At 48.6% G+C, this 13,715-nt stretch overlaps 1 protein-coding gene across 8 annotated transcripts in view; it reads right to left on the bottom strand.

Annotated features, from left to right (window-relative positions):
- CNOT6 (CCR4-NOT transcription complex subunit 6) overlaps window positions 1-7,249 on the bottom strand; it is an 81,500-nt gene extending 74,251 nt beyond the window's left edge. For 3 of the 8 annotated variants that reach the window (XM_031666691.1, XM_031666692.1, XM_021940082.2), the window contains exon 1: window positions 6,869-6,969. The gene's annotated coding sequence lies outside the window, so the exon portion shown is untranslated. The other 5 variants (XM_017960236.3, XM_017960240.3, XM_017960237.3 and 2 more) reach the window with 4 other exon arrangements.
- Window positions 7,250-13,715: the final 6,466 nt, after the last annotated feature.

Genomic DNA, 13,715 nt, shown 5'->3' with positions numbered 1-13,715 from the left:
ATACCAACAGTTCTCCAAGCTAAACAAGTTCTGAATCATACTCAACTCTTTCCTATTTTTTTTATAGCTTATGGCTTCTCTGTCCCTAATTCTGGTATCCTGTGCTTTTCTATCCCCTATGCCGATGTACTTGAGCTCTCACAGGATGTAAATGAACTCTAACTCCTTTAATCCAGCTTCTACATTTTCATTATGTGCCTCCTGAAAAAGTATGTTACATGAACCATTTGCTCACCCATATCCACCTAAACTCTCACTGGATTTCTATCTATACAGGAAATCCCAACACTTTATGAAAAAGCCTACAACTATTCACAAGCTGTTTCTGACCACTCTTCCTGTCCCTCTCATCCCTGTGTCCTATGCTCCACCGCCCAAGTTGTTCCCAACAAGCTGTTCCTTCTCCCTGTCCTACTCAACCTAACAAATCCCTATTCATCCTTTAAAACCCAGCTTAAAGACCTCTGAGATGACTCCCTGGGTTTTCCAAGCAGAATGAGTTTCTCTTTCCTTAGCATGCCCAAAATGTTTTGTGCTTTCTTAATTACTAAATAATCCGATGAGTATTCGTTTGTCTTTCTCCACAACACTATAAACCTCCTTGGGACAAAAGACTGTAAGCCCCACAAAGGTAGCATGGGACCTGACACATAGGTTGTTCAACAAGGATTTTTGAAACTGAGTTTTAGTACTATTTAAAAATGGTATTAAACAAGTATAATCAACTATAAAACTTGCTTTGAAAACGTGAACTTGAATTAGCTGGGCGTGATGGCGGGTGCCTGTAGTCCCAGTTACTAGGGAGGCTGAGGCAGGAGAACGGTGTCAACCCAGGAGGTGAGGCTTGCAGTGAGCCTAGATGGTGCCACTGCACTCCAGCCTGGGCCACAGTGCGAGACTCTGTCTCAAAAAAAAAAAAAAGAAAAGAAAAGAAAGAAAAACAAAACGTGAATTTGGCCAGGTACAGGAGCTCACACCTATAATCCTAGCACTTTGGGAGGCCAAGGCGGGAGGACTGCTTGAGCCCAAGAGTGTGAGACCAAACTGGGCAACGTAGAGAGACCTCATCTCTACTAAAAATAAGAAAAATCAGCCAGGTATGGTGGCACACACCTGTGATACCAGGTACTCGGGAGGCTTGCATGAACCTGGGAGGTCAAAGCTGCAGCAAGTCATCATCACTCCAGCTTGGGTGACAGAGTGAGACCCTGTCAATAAAGAAAAGGAAAAGGAAAAGAAAGAAAAAGGAAAAAAAAAGAAAGGAAAAGGTGAACTTGTTCTAGTGTAACTGATACACAAATTAGAGAACAATTTGAGCACAAGCCGTACCTCCTGTTTATGTGCTATTTTGTCACATAAACACTAGATGAAGGGAGAAAGTTTGCACCCAGTCGAACTGAACTGTGTAGAAATACCTGAAACACACTTCAAACACCTACCAGCTAAGTCAGTTCACTACGTGTTAAGGGCCACACCTATTCGCTTCTGGTGTTACAACCTTCCATCTGATTATAGGTAATTCTTCTACCACTTCACAGTAACTCACAAGCAGCAACCTTTCTGACATCCCTTTCCACAAGCAAACCAGGCCTTTTCAAGGCAAAATGCCACATTTATTACAGTATCTATATATTTCTTAACCATTCAACACGTGTAAAACTGTTCTATCATTTTTACCAGGTTCCTTTTTTTAAATGTGTCACTGATAAAGCTTCCTTTTTTAAATGTGTCACTGACAACCCCATTTGTCAGTCATTTCTACTGTACAATTCTGCAAAGGAGTGATTTTTTAGGAATCTGTATGTTGCTTTACAGAAAACTGACTGTATAAATTAACAGTTGTATGAGAACTTCTTAGACCTTAAGTTAGTCTCACTATTCCAATTCCAATAATTTACTAAAGAGGAAACGGCCATCCCAAAATTTCACAAAATGTTTACAACGCATATCCTAGCAAACCATCAGGATACTGATAACTTTTTAAGCTTGGTGGCTTTGATTTCAACTGGGCGTAGGGTTGAATCTTCCAGCTTAAGGTTTATAGCCTGCCTAAGCCTAACTCAGAAGACAAGTGTTCTCAACACCTGAACTTTCATGAGTACTATTTTATGATTTTCATTGCTTTGACTGCTTTTAACTTCTTCCAAAACATACTGACATTTTGATTTTAAATGACCCTGTATTATACAGCAACTGGGCATAGCCCTAAAGTCCCTTAAGGGACCACAGACTCAGGAGACACCATATCCAAGTTAAAAATAGATCCAAGCCGAGCATGGTGGCTCACGCCTGTAATCCTAGCACTTTGGGAGGCCAAGGCGGGCAGATCACTTGAGGTCAGGAGTTTGAAACCAGCCTGGCCAACATGGTGAAACCCTGTCTTTACTAAAAATACAAAAAAATTAGTCAGCATGGTGGCAGGAGCCTGTAATCCCAGCTACTCAGGAGGCTGAGGCAAGAGAATGGCTTGAACCCAGGAGGCGGAGGTTGCAGTGGGCCGAGATCATGCCACTGCACTCCAGCCTGGGTGACAGAGAGAGCCTTCATCTCAAAAAAAAAAAAAAAAGAAAAACCAAAAGAAAAAATAGATCCAAAGTCACTAACTCTATAATACCTCAAATATATACTTGTACGGCTTCCACTCTATTCTCCACAGGGATGCCAAAGTGATCTCTAAATCACCTTGCTCCCCTGCTAAAAATATTTTGGCTCTCTCTTCTGCTGTAAGATACAGGTAGAAACTTCACTTTTAGCTTAGCAAGCATGGTCCTTCAAAATCTAGACCAGACACACCTTTGCAGGCTCATCTCGAGTCATGCCCACTGTTCCAATAACACCTTATCACTAGTCTTACCCTAACACTTGACACCTCAGTGTACCCACAGTTTCTTCTGTTTAACATGACTCCCTCTCCCCAGTTTGGCAAATCCTATTCAGTGTTATTTTCCGTAAACTGCCCCCACACCCTCCACAAGTTTAATCATTCTCTATCGCGTTCTCCCACAGCACTCTGTGCACCTATTAAGCCTATACGCTATGAGAGGGCAAAATCAGAGTATTATTTGTCTTTGAATTCTCAGTGTTAAAACACTGTGACTGGCCGGGCGCGGTGGCTCACGCCTGTAATCCCAGCACTTTGGGAGGCCGAGACGGGCAGATCACGAGGTCAGGAGATCGAGACCATCCTGGCTAACACGGTGAAACCCCGTCTCTACTAAACAAATACAAAAATTAGCCAGTCGCGGTGGCGGGCGCCTGTAGTCCCAGCTATACGGGAGGCTGAGGCAGGAGAATGGCTTGAACCTGGGAGGCGGAGCTTGCAGTGAGTGGAGGTGGCGCCACTGCACTCCAGCCTGGGCGACAGAGTGAGACTCCGTCTCAACAACAACAACAACAACAAAAAACACTGTGACCAGTACATACCTTAACATGTAACTTAAGTTACCAAGAAAATATAAATGGACGAAGGAGAGATAAAGACCAGAGAAGGGTAAAGTGAAGACAGCCTAAATGAGTCCCCATCTTGGATCAAATAACCCCCAACCTTGCTACTTATTCAAGTACCAAAATACAGTACATTCCATTATACTCTAATGCACCCCAGCTATGCATACAGTATATGTTTACAGTTTATTCACAATTTTTGTTTTTGAGACGGAGTTTCACTCTTTTTGCCCAGGTTGGAGTGCAATGGCGTGCTCTCGGCTCCGCCTCTCATGTTCAAGCAATTCTCCTGCCTCAGCCTCCCGAGTAGCTGGGATCACAGGTATGTGCCGCCACGCCCAGCTAATTTTGTATTTTTAGTAGAGACAGGGTTTCTCCATGTTGGTCAGGCTAGTCTGTCCGCCTGTCTTGGCCTCCCCAAAGTGCTGGGATTAAAGGCATGAGCCACCACGCCCAGCCTCAGCAATTCTTAATTTCAGATACATAGTGTTTTATTAATCACACTTTGTTGTAAAATGACTACCTTGAGTAATGGGTATAAAGATATCTACAAATCCAACTCTGGTTTTCCCAGTAAAACATACATTTTTAGCTGAGCGTATTAGGACTTTTCCAAAGTGATAGATGCTTTAAAGCAGAGCTTCCCAAACCAGTGGACCTTACTTACATACGGGAATGGGTTCTAAATGTGCTGAACATATTGATCCCTCACCCCTCATGGCCCAACGAATATAGCTGTGAGCTGCCTTAACATTTATTTCAGTATGTCTTACATATATTATCCTTTTCTGTTGCACCACGAAAAAGGTTTATGCTTTAAAGAATATAAGAAGGCAAATATGGGTACTGGAATGTCTAAGCATTAACCAAAATGCATTTTTTTTTTTTTTTTTTTGAGACTGAGTTTCACTCTTGTCACCCAGGGTGGAGTGCAGTGGCAATCTCTGCCTCCCGGGTTCAAGCAATTCTCCTGCCTCAGCCTACTGAATAGCTGGGATTACAGGCATGCGCCACCACACCTGGCTAATTTTGTATTTTTAGTAGAGACAGGGTTTCACCGTATTGGCCAGGCTGGTCTCGAACTCCTGACCTCAGGTGACACACCCATCTTGGCCTCCGAAAGTGCTGGGATTACAGGTGTGAGTCACCGCACCTGGCATAAAATGCATACTTTTAAACTACAGGTACAGTGGGCAAATTCCTACAATGCCTTTACACGTTTGTAGTTAGGACCAAATTCTATAACCCAACCTTATGTCTGCTCAAAAGAAAACAGTTTGAAATTTCCCAATAATTGTAGTTTTACTTTGCCAACAACATTTAAGAAACATGAAAATACCTACAAATTGAACAGGCATATTCAAAAGGAGCTGCCTAGGCTGCATCACCACTATCAAGACACTATGGAAATTAATGATTGGCTTTCAGAGAAAATCTTCAGTCTCACAAGAATATCTATGTCTTTTGTCACCATTTTTAAAAACTGATCAAGACAGGGTCTCACTACGTTGTGACAGTTATCACAGGCTTTAAACATTTCATATTTTTCTGAGACAGGGTCTTGCTGGTCTCAAACACCTGGGCTCAAGCCATTCCTCCTTCCTCAGCCTCCCAAAGTGCTGGGATTACATGGTGAGCCATCATGCTTGGCAATTACATAATCTTTTTTGACCATTTCATTAAGCATCTCGTTCACCTACTGAGAAGTGACCTGAAATAACTTCTAACCATTAAAATACCCTCTACCCTCCCAAAAGAACAAACCTCTAGTAATGAGGTCACACACTCGTGTGCTCTCACATGCACACAAACCCAGTCTTTCCCCTCGTAATTACAGTATCATGGGCAAGTCACCTCCACCTTTCTAGGTCTGTTTTCTCATTAGCAGCTGTTCAAATATTTTGTTTAAAACAAAACACCTGGAGTAGATCACAGATCTAAAGATATTAAGCCATTTTTATTCTAATTTTACTCTAAAAGTCACAACATTCTAAAGACTGTGATGGCCAGGCATGTTGGCTCATGCCTGTAACTGCAGCACTTTGGGAGGCCAAGGAAGGAAGATCGCTTGAGTTCTGAAGTTGGAGACCTGCCTGGGCAACAAAGCAAGACTCTACAAAAACTTTAGAAATCAGCCGTGGTGGTGTCTGCCGGTAGTCCCAGCTAGTCAGGAGGGTGAGGCAGAAGGATCGCTTGAACCCAGGAGGCAAAGGCTGCAGTGAGCCAAGAACTGTGCCACTGCACTCCAGCCTGGGTGACAGAGTGAGATCCTGTCTCAAAAACAACAAATAAATTAAATAAAGACTGTGATAAATGTCTTAACAGCAATTCTCCAAAAAAGCCACCCTTTTGATCAATGGCCCACATCTACTCCTACAGCCTACAAATCTGTTCTGGAGTGGTAAAGTCTAGTACATTGTAAAAAATACAAAGTGCTACTACACACCATTTTATTTTTTCAGTTATGCACATTCACTCTCTTCCTCTTCAAAGTTAAATTCCCAGATACAAGTAGGCAAGAAGATTCAGCACTAACAATGAGACAATCCACCTGGAAAACAGGTAAGTATGGGAACTCAAATTCAAGCAGATTATCTAAAACACATCAGCTTAACACAGTAACAACAAATCCAAGAAGGTCAAGCGAGACGACCATTCACAATGTTGTCAATGGCAGTAACAGTTAAAAACAGAAGGCTACAGGTGTTGGTTAGCAGGCTCCTCGCGGAAGGCGAAGGAGGTAAAGAGTCAAAGGAAGTTTCCAAAGAAAATAACGATTAATGTTGAAAAACAAAAAGGAGGGGTGCAGTTTGGGTTCCCAGAGAAAACTGCTACTAGAAACCAGCGCGATCTCCGAGTCCTTAGCAACACCATAAAACAAGTCTCTTCACTGCATGCTAAGTGCTTCTTTAACCTGTAATCCACCCCGTCCTCTCCCCCAAAATCTGCGTTAAACGGCATTTTAAGAACATTTTAGGGGAGGGGTAAGCAGCGGGTTTCCCGCTCGACAGTAACCGCGGCCACGGAGTGCGAAGTTCCACACGCGAACCACCCACAGAGCCGCTCCTCCGAAGTTGCCACCGTCTTGGCCCCGAGTCCCGGGACACGGACTCGCTTCCTCCGTCGACGGCAGCCGGGACCAGCCGGGACCCCAGAGCCCGGCGCCGGCCCCTCCCCTCCCCTCCGCCCGCCGCCGCCGCCGTCAATCAACGCCCCCCGGCGGGGACTCGGCTCGGGGGCGCGGCCCGGGGCGGGGCGGGATCGCGGCGCGTCGAGGGCCCCCCACAGCCGCCAGCCCGGGGAGCGGCGAGCCCGCCGCCCACGAAACTCAAGTTGCCCGACCGAGGCCGGCCGACGGGGCGGTCCGTGCGCGGCCGCAGAGAGAAGCGGCGCCCCGGCCGGGCCTCGGGCCTGCCTCGCTCACCTCTCGGGGTGCGCCGCCTTCCTCCGCCGCTGCCGCCGTCTCCTCCCTGTGAGCGCAGCGGGGTCTGACCTGTGGAACCACCATACCAGTCCCGCCCGCTGCTGCAGCGCCGCCGCCGCCGCTCCTCTCCGCCTCAGTCGCTGCTCTTTGTTCCCCGTCCGAGAGCCGCCGCTTCAGCCGCCCGCCTCAGCCGCCCCGGCGGGCCGCCACTACGCCCTCCCGCCCTCTCGGCCCCCGGCCTCGCCCTCCTCGCTGCGCCCGCCGCTGCCTTCGCCTCCGCGCCGCCGACGCCGCCGCCACCGACGCCGACGCCTCCTCCTCCGCGCCCCCCTCGTTTTCATTGAAAGCAAACAAGCATCATGGCGGCGGCCGCCGTCCCTCAGCCAGCGAGCGCCCGGACCGCCGCCGGCACGCCAACATCCCGGCCGCTCATTGGCCGCCGTCGCTGGGCGCAACCATCCGGCCTTCGGCGCGGGGGTCGCTGCGGCCCGCCGCGGCCTAGGCCCCGCCCCTCACCCCCGCGCTGAGGAACGGTGGTCCGGCCCGGCGCGCTGCGGGCCCTGCTCCTGGCCTCCCACGTCCTCTCCGTTCATCCTTGGTCTCCTTCTGTTCCCGCTCTCCCCGCTCCGTTCCTGCCTTGGCACTTCTGTTTTCTCCTCTCTGTAGCGCTCCTCCATTTCTCATCTACTTCTTTTTCCGCCTCGGGTGGTCCACTTTTTTTTTTTTTTTTTTTTTTGAGACGGAGTCTCGCTCTGTCGTCCAGGCTGCAGTGCAGGGGCGCGATCTCGGCTCACTGCAAGCTCCGCCTCCCGGGTTCACGCCATTCTCCTACCTCAGCCTCCCGAGTAGCTGGGACCACAGGTGCCGCCACCTCGCCCGGCTAGTTTTTTTTTTATATGTTTAGTAGAGACGGGGTTTCCCCATGTTAGTCAAGATGGTCTCGATCTCCTGACCTCGTGATCCGCCCGCCTCGGCCTCCCAGATGCAGGGATTACAGGCGTGAGCCACCGCGCCCGGCCGGGTTGTCCGCTTTTATCTCTTCTCTTCCCTCTTCCTTGATCCTCCTCCCCTTTTTTTCTCCTTTTCCTTTTCCTTAAGCCTTCGCCTGTCATTCACGTCGAAACACAGGTATTTGCCCGGAGCCAGTATCTTGATCTGCCTAAAGACAAGACAATCTCGTGAACAGGCGAATGTTACTCCTTCCTCAATGACGCAGAAAAAGAGTAAGTTAACATACCGTTTCAGTCCATGAATGGTAATTCATTCCAGTACATTAATGGACAGTACGGTGCTGGGCTCCTAGCCTGAGTAACGGACAACAGCTGCTGTGCTCAAAGATCGAAAGGTGTTCGGGGCAAACTCTGGTAGTTGAAGGTGAGCAGAGAAATGACTGGGCTGATTCATGATGCTTACATCAGGAAATATTAGTTGACTGATGGTCAGGGCACAGAGATGAATCAGACCCCACCCAGCCCTGAGTAAGCTCACAGTCTAGGGGCAAGAACAACACTCAACAGACTTAATATTGGAGGTATATTGGTCTGGCGCGGTGGTTCACGCCTGTAATCCCAGCACTTTGGGAGGCCGAGGGGGGCAGATCAGCTGAGGTCGGGAGTTTGAAAACAGCCTGACCAACATGGCGAAACCCCCTCCCTACTGAAAATTCAAAAAATTAGCCAGGTGTGGTGGCGGGCACCTGTAATCCCAGCTACTGGGGAGGCTGAGGCAGGAGAATCGCTTGAACCTGGGAGGCGGAGGTTGTGGTGAGCCGAGATCGCACCATGGCACTCAGGCCTGGGCAACAAGAGCGAAACTCTGTCTCAAAAAAAAAAAAAATTCAAAGTATATGCTGAAGGGTATGGTGTGAAGGAAAAGGAATAGCTGCCTGCCCACCCATGTGGCAAAGTAGGATAGGCTGCTAACTGCTTCCTGGAAAATCAACCCTGAAGAAATGGGAGTGAGACAGGTTCCAGGAACTAACCGTAGCAACAAACCAAGGCTTCTGCGTCACTGAAGGCTGTTGAGAGCTGGGGATGTGGGAAATGGGTTACTATTGCCTGGGGTGGAGGAGACCTGGCTGGAAGGGCAAGGAAAGGATGAGGGAAAAGCTGTTCAGAGATCAAGATGATCTCCCTCTCCTCAGCATGGCCTTGGGATGGTCATTGCTTAGCACTGCCATGACATCAGTAGTGACAGGCCAGGCCTCTAGGGCCATAGGACACTGGGCAACGATGGCAGTGCAAAAGCCAAGTAGTCAGGAAGAACACATGCAGACCAGCAAGCTGCCTGTGGCCATCCCTCCACAACCTCCTCCCGCCCCAGGCAGGGAGTCGTGCAGCCCTGTGTTGTACAGAGCATCCCAGGCTGAGAGGCCAATGGCACAGACACCCTGCAGGGCCTCTCCTCCCTGTGTAAGTGCCCTGGCCATCTGTGCTCCAGCCTGGGTGCCTTTTTGTAATTTGTATGGCCAGAGGCAGCTACTCTCAGCCCGGTGCAAGGACTCACGCCTGTAATCTCAGCACTTTGGGAGGCTGAGGCAGGCAGATCACTTGAAGCCAGGAGTTCGAGACCAGCCTGGCCAACGTGGCAAAACCCCATCTCCACTAAAAATACCCAAAAAAAATTAGCTGGGTATGGTGGCGGGCGCCTGTAATCCCAGCTACTTGGGAGGCTGAGGCGTGAGAATTGCTTAAATCCAGGAGGCAGAGGTTGCAGTGAGCTAAGGTTGCACCATGGCACTCCAGCCTGGGAGACAGAGCGAGACTGTCTCAAAAAACAAACAAAACCCAGAGGGAGCCATCCCCTCGTGACTGGCAGGATTGTACGGAGGTGGGGAGGTCTTGTTGCACAAAATCTTGGTAGCATAAAGCAACAATTTTACTGTATCTCATGATTCTGATGCTCGCCCTTGGGGCCGCATGCCTCTGCCAAAGGTGGCAGCTGGGTGTTGAATATCTGGCACCTCGGTGCCCCCTGACGAGGCCTCCCTCTGCAGTGTCTCATCCTTCAGCTTTTGTGTGTGGCCCCTTTCTCCAGCCGGAGGTGATCCTGCGCTTCTTACATGACAACCGGGGGCTCCAAGAGGAAAGCAAAGCCGCCAGGGCTTCTGAAGAAGGCCACTTCCTCAATATTCTATTAATTAAAGCAGGCACAAGCCCAAGCCAGATTCAAGAGGAGAGGACATAAGCTGTAGAGGAGCTGCGCACACATACAGGGCGGGGTGGACTTATTGGAGCCCTCTGGGGAGACTTGCGACCGCCAGGAGGGTACAACAGTGGCTCTGCTGTGCGTGCTCTGTTCTTTCTACATATCTGAAGAGAACCCTGGAAAACACCCACTCACCTTTCAGATCCAGATCAAAGTGCCGCTCACGTTAGGCCAGACCTCCCATTGCAAGTTATAAAACTCACAACTCAGTATTTCTTTGCAAGAAAGAGGGAATTGAATTGAAAGAGGGAATGCGGACCCATTCAAGCATTGTAAGGTGGCATCAAGAATCAATCTCACCTCGTACCTTCCACCCTACTTTCCTCTCTGCTGGCCTCACACAGGTGGGAAAGATGCCACCGACACCTGCAGGCTTAGATTCTACCAGCTTCTCCACTTAGAGAAAGTGCTTCTTTCCTAATGGCCAAAGACCCAGGGCGGGCTCTCACTGGCCTGGCCTGGGCCCTGTTTCTGCTGCAGCCAGGCAGTACCAAAGCAGGACCAATCTGGGATTGTTACGTGTGAAGCTAGGACAGCATGAATTGGTGGCAACCAGCACCATCTTCCCACCACGTGGAGAGATGAGACAGTGATGAAGATGTGGAGTCTCAGAGCAAGGGCCTGACAGTTTGATTTCAGTGGTTTTTTCCTTTAGCCTGTGACCTATACCAGAACCTATTTCAGGTATACAAGACTTTTTTTTTTTTTTTTGCTTAAGTTAGTTTGAGTTTGGCTTCTGTAGCTTACAACCAAAATAATTCTAATTTGACCAGTAAATGCGTTGCACAGATGGATGCGTCACCAGAATAGGGTCCTCATCCGACGTACACAGCAAGTTAGCGCGCCAAGACCCCAGGCTGCAGCACAGGAACAGTTTTAATCCTAGGCCCACGGGATGTGGGGACAGGGAGAAACCAAATCTACCTCCCTGATGAGTCTGGGGCTAGGAGTTTCAAGGGTTTTGGAGTGGGCTACAGAGTGGAGCTTGTTGGTTTGTCAAGGAGAGCAGGATGCAGCTGTGTTCTCATGCTGATTGGGTTCCTTTGGATGAGGGTTGGGGGGTCTTCAGACTGGTTGGCATCAGCTGTTCGACTGGAATTCAGGATCTACTTGAGCACTTCTTTTATATTTATTTACTTATATTTATTTTTTTATTTTTACCTCTGAGACAGAGTCTTGCTCTGTCGCCCAGGCTGGAGTGCAGTGACACAATCTCTGCTTGCTGCAAGCTCCGCCTCCCAGGTTCAAGCAATTCTCCTGCCTCAGTTTCCCGAGTAGCTGGGATTACAGAGGCACACCACCACGCCCGGCTGATTTTTGTATTTTTAAGTAGAGACGGAGTTTCACTATGTTGGCCAGGCTGGCCTCAAACTCCTGACTTTGTGATTCACCCGCCTCGGCTTCCCAAAGTGCTGGGATTACAGGCGTTAGCCACCACGCCCAGCCTATATTTATTTATTTTACTGTATTTTTGAGACAGGGTCTCACTCTGTCCCCCAGACTGCAGTGCAGTGGCATGATCACAGCTCACTGCAGTCTCAACCTTCTTGGGCTCAGGTGATCCTCCCACCTCAGCCTCTGGAGTGGCTGGGACTGCAGGCACACACCACACCCAGTTAATTGTTGTTGTTGTTGAGATGGGATTTCACCATGTTGCCCAGGCTGGTCTCCAGCTCCTGCCCTCAAGCAGTCTACCCGCCTCGGCTTCCCAAAGTGCTCGGATTACAGGCGTGCGCCACTGTGCCAAGCTGCTTAAGTAATTTTTAAACAAAAGCCTTAGGACTCTAATGTCAGAAATTCCGTCTGTAGTAACAGCGGGGGTGCACAGTGGTCAGTGTCTGGGAGCTACATGACTTTCTGTTACAAGGAAGTGGGTCTAAGTGCCACCTGATCAATGCTTAATTATAACTGTATTTCTGTCCAGGATTCCTGTTAACTCTCAGAGGGGGGCCTCAGGTGGGTGGTTGAATAATGAAAACGGACACCTAGGTGATGGCCATGGTGGTTGATGTTGCTGTGGTGTCTGTCACTCAAACATGACTGGAGCATTGGAATTCCAACCCGGGACTGGTGGAGAACGTTCTGTGGTTTGAATATTTGTCTCCTCCAGCACTCATGAAGACAGAATTAACAATCAAAAGAGAAGCAAAGCAGACAAATTTGGAAAACTCAGCCTGGCCATGTAGAGTGAAAAAGCGTGTTCAAAAGCAGAAACCAAGAGTGGCCCAGTAGTCTTTCACTAAGATAAGTACAGAGAAAAAGGATCATCAAAGAGAATGGAGCCGGGTGTGGTGGCTCACACCTGTAATCCCAACACTTTGGGAGGCCGAGGTGGGTGGATCCCCTGAGGTCAGGAGTTCACGACCAGCCTGGCCAACACGGTGAAACACCGTCTCTACTAAAAATACAAAAAATTAGTCGGGCATGATGGCAGTCGCCTGTAATCCCAGCTACTCAGGAGGCTGAGGCAGGAGAATCGCTTGAACCCGGAAGGCAGAGGTTGCAGTGAGCCAAGATCATGCCATTGTACTCCAGCCTGGGCAACAAGAGTGAAACTTCGTCTCAAAAAAAAAAAAAAAAAAAGAACGGAGGAAAGACCTCTAGGGCATTTTGGAGGTCTTTGAGGCCGCCACTGCTGTCACAGGCTCTGAGGCCTAGAGGGCAGAATGGTTTCAGGGGATGGCCCAGTATTGGGAGGTGGGGTCTTTAAGAGCTAATTGGGCCATGGGGACTCTCCCAGGCTGGCAGATCACTTACGCTCAGGAGGTTGAGGCCAGCCTGAGCAACATAGCAAAACCGCATCTCTACAATAGATACAAAAACGTGGGCCGGGTTTTGGTAGATATTGCCAAATGGCTCATTGAAAAGGCTGTGTCAGTTTATGTTCCCACCAACAGTGTAGAAAGCTCTGTTTTTCAAGCCAACTAAAACTCCGTCTCTGACTCTGTTTCTCTCTGTCTCTGACATGAATAAGAGTCTAAGGGAAATAAGTATTTGAATTTCACAGTATGTATATGTGAAGCTACATAATTCCTCAAAGCTTCTTTGATGATGTTCTCAAGGGTAGGTTACCCTATTTTCTTTAACTGAGGTAAAGTTCAACCCACATGAATGAATGAATTCATTCATGGATTAATTAATGGGCTATCATGGGAAAGGAACTGGTGGCTTTGTAGGAAGAGGAGACAGACCCGAGCTAACATCTTCGCACACCCAGCGCTGTTGCTATGTGATGCCCTGTGCTGCTTTGGGACTGTAGGGAGCCCCCACCAGATGTGGCCCCTTGACCTTGGACTGCTCAGCCTCCAGAACTGTAAGACATAAATTCCTTTTCTATGTAAATTACCCAATTTAAGATATTCTGTTACAGGCAAAAGAAAACAAATGAAGACAAGTGTGCACCATAACTATATGAGTCCAGCAATTGGATTTGCCAGGGCCCCCAGAGAAACGCAGTGTTGATTACAGACTGACCACAAGAACCAAAATTCACAGGAGACTGATGAATGAAGCAGGTCCCAAGGTTTATTTGCAACAAAAACTTGAACAGCCGTGTGACAAACCCTCTTCTAGTAGGAAAGCACATTCTAGAGGGAAGCAAAGCCATTCAGAGGTTGTTTGGTGAGTCTGAAATACAGTC

Source organism: Papio anubis, chromosome 5 (genome assembly GCF_008728515.1).
Source record: "Papio anubis isolate 15944 chromosome 5, Panubis1.0, whole genome shotgun sequence".
NCBI lineage: Eukaryota > Metazoa > Chordata > Mammalia > Primates > Cercopithecidae > Papio > Papio anubis.
This window is presented reverse-complemented; position numbering and strand designations above follow the sequence as displayed.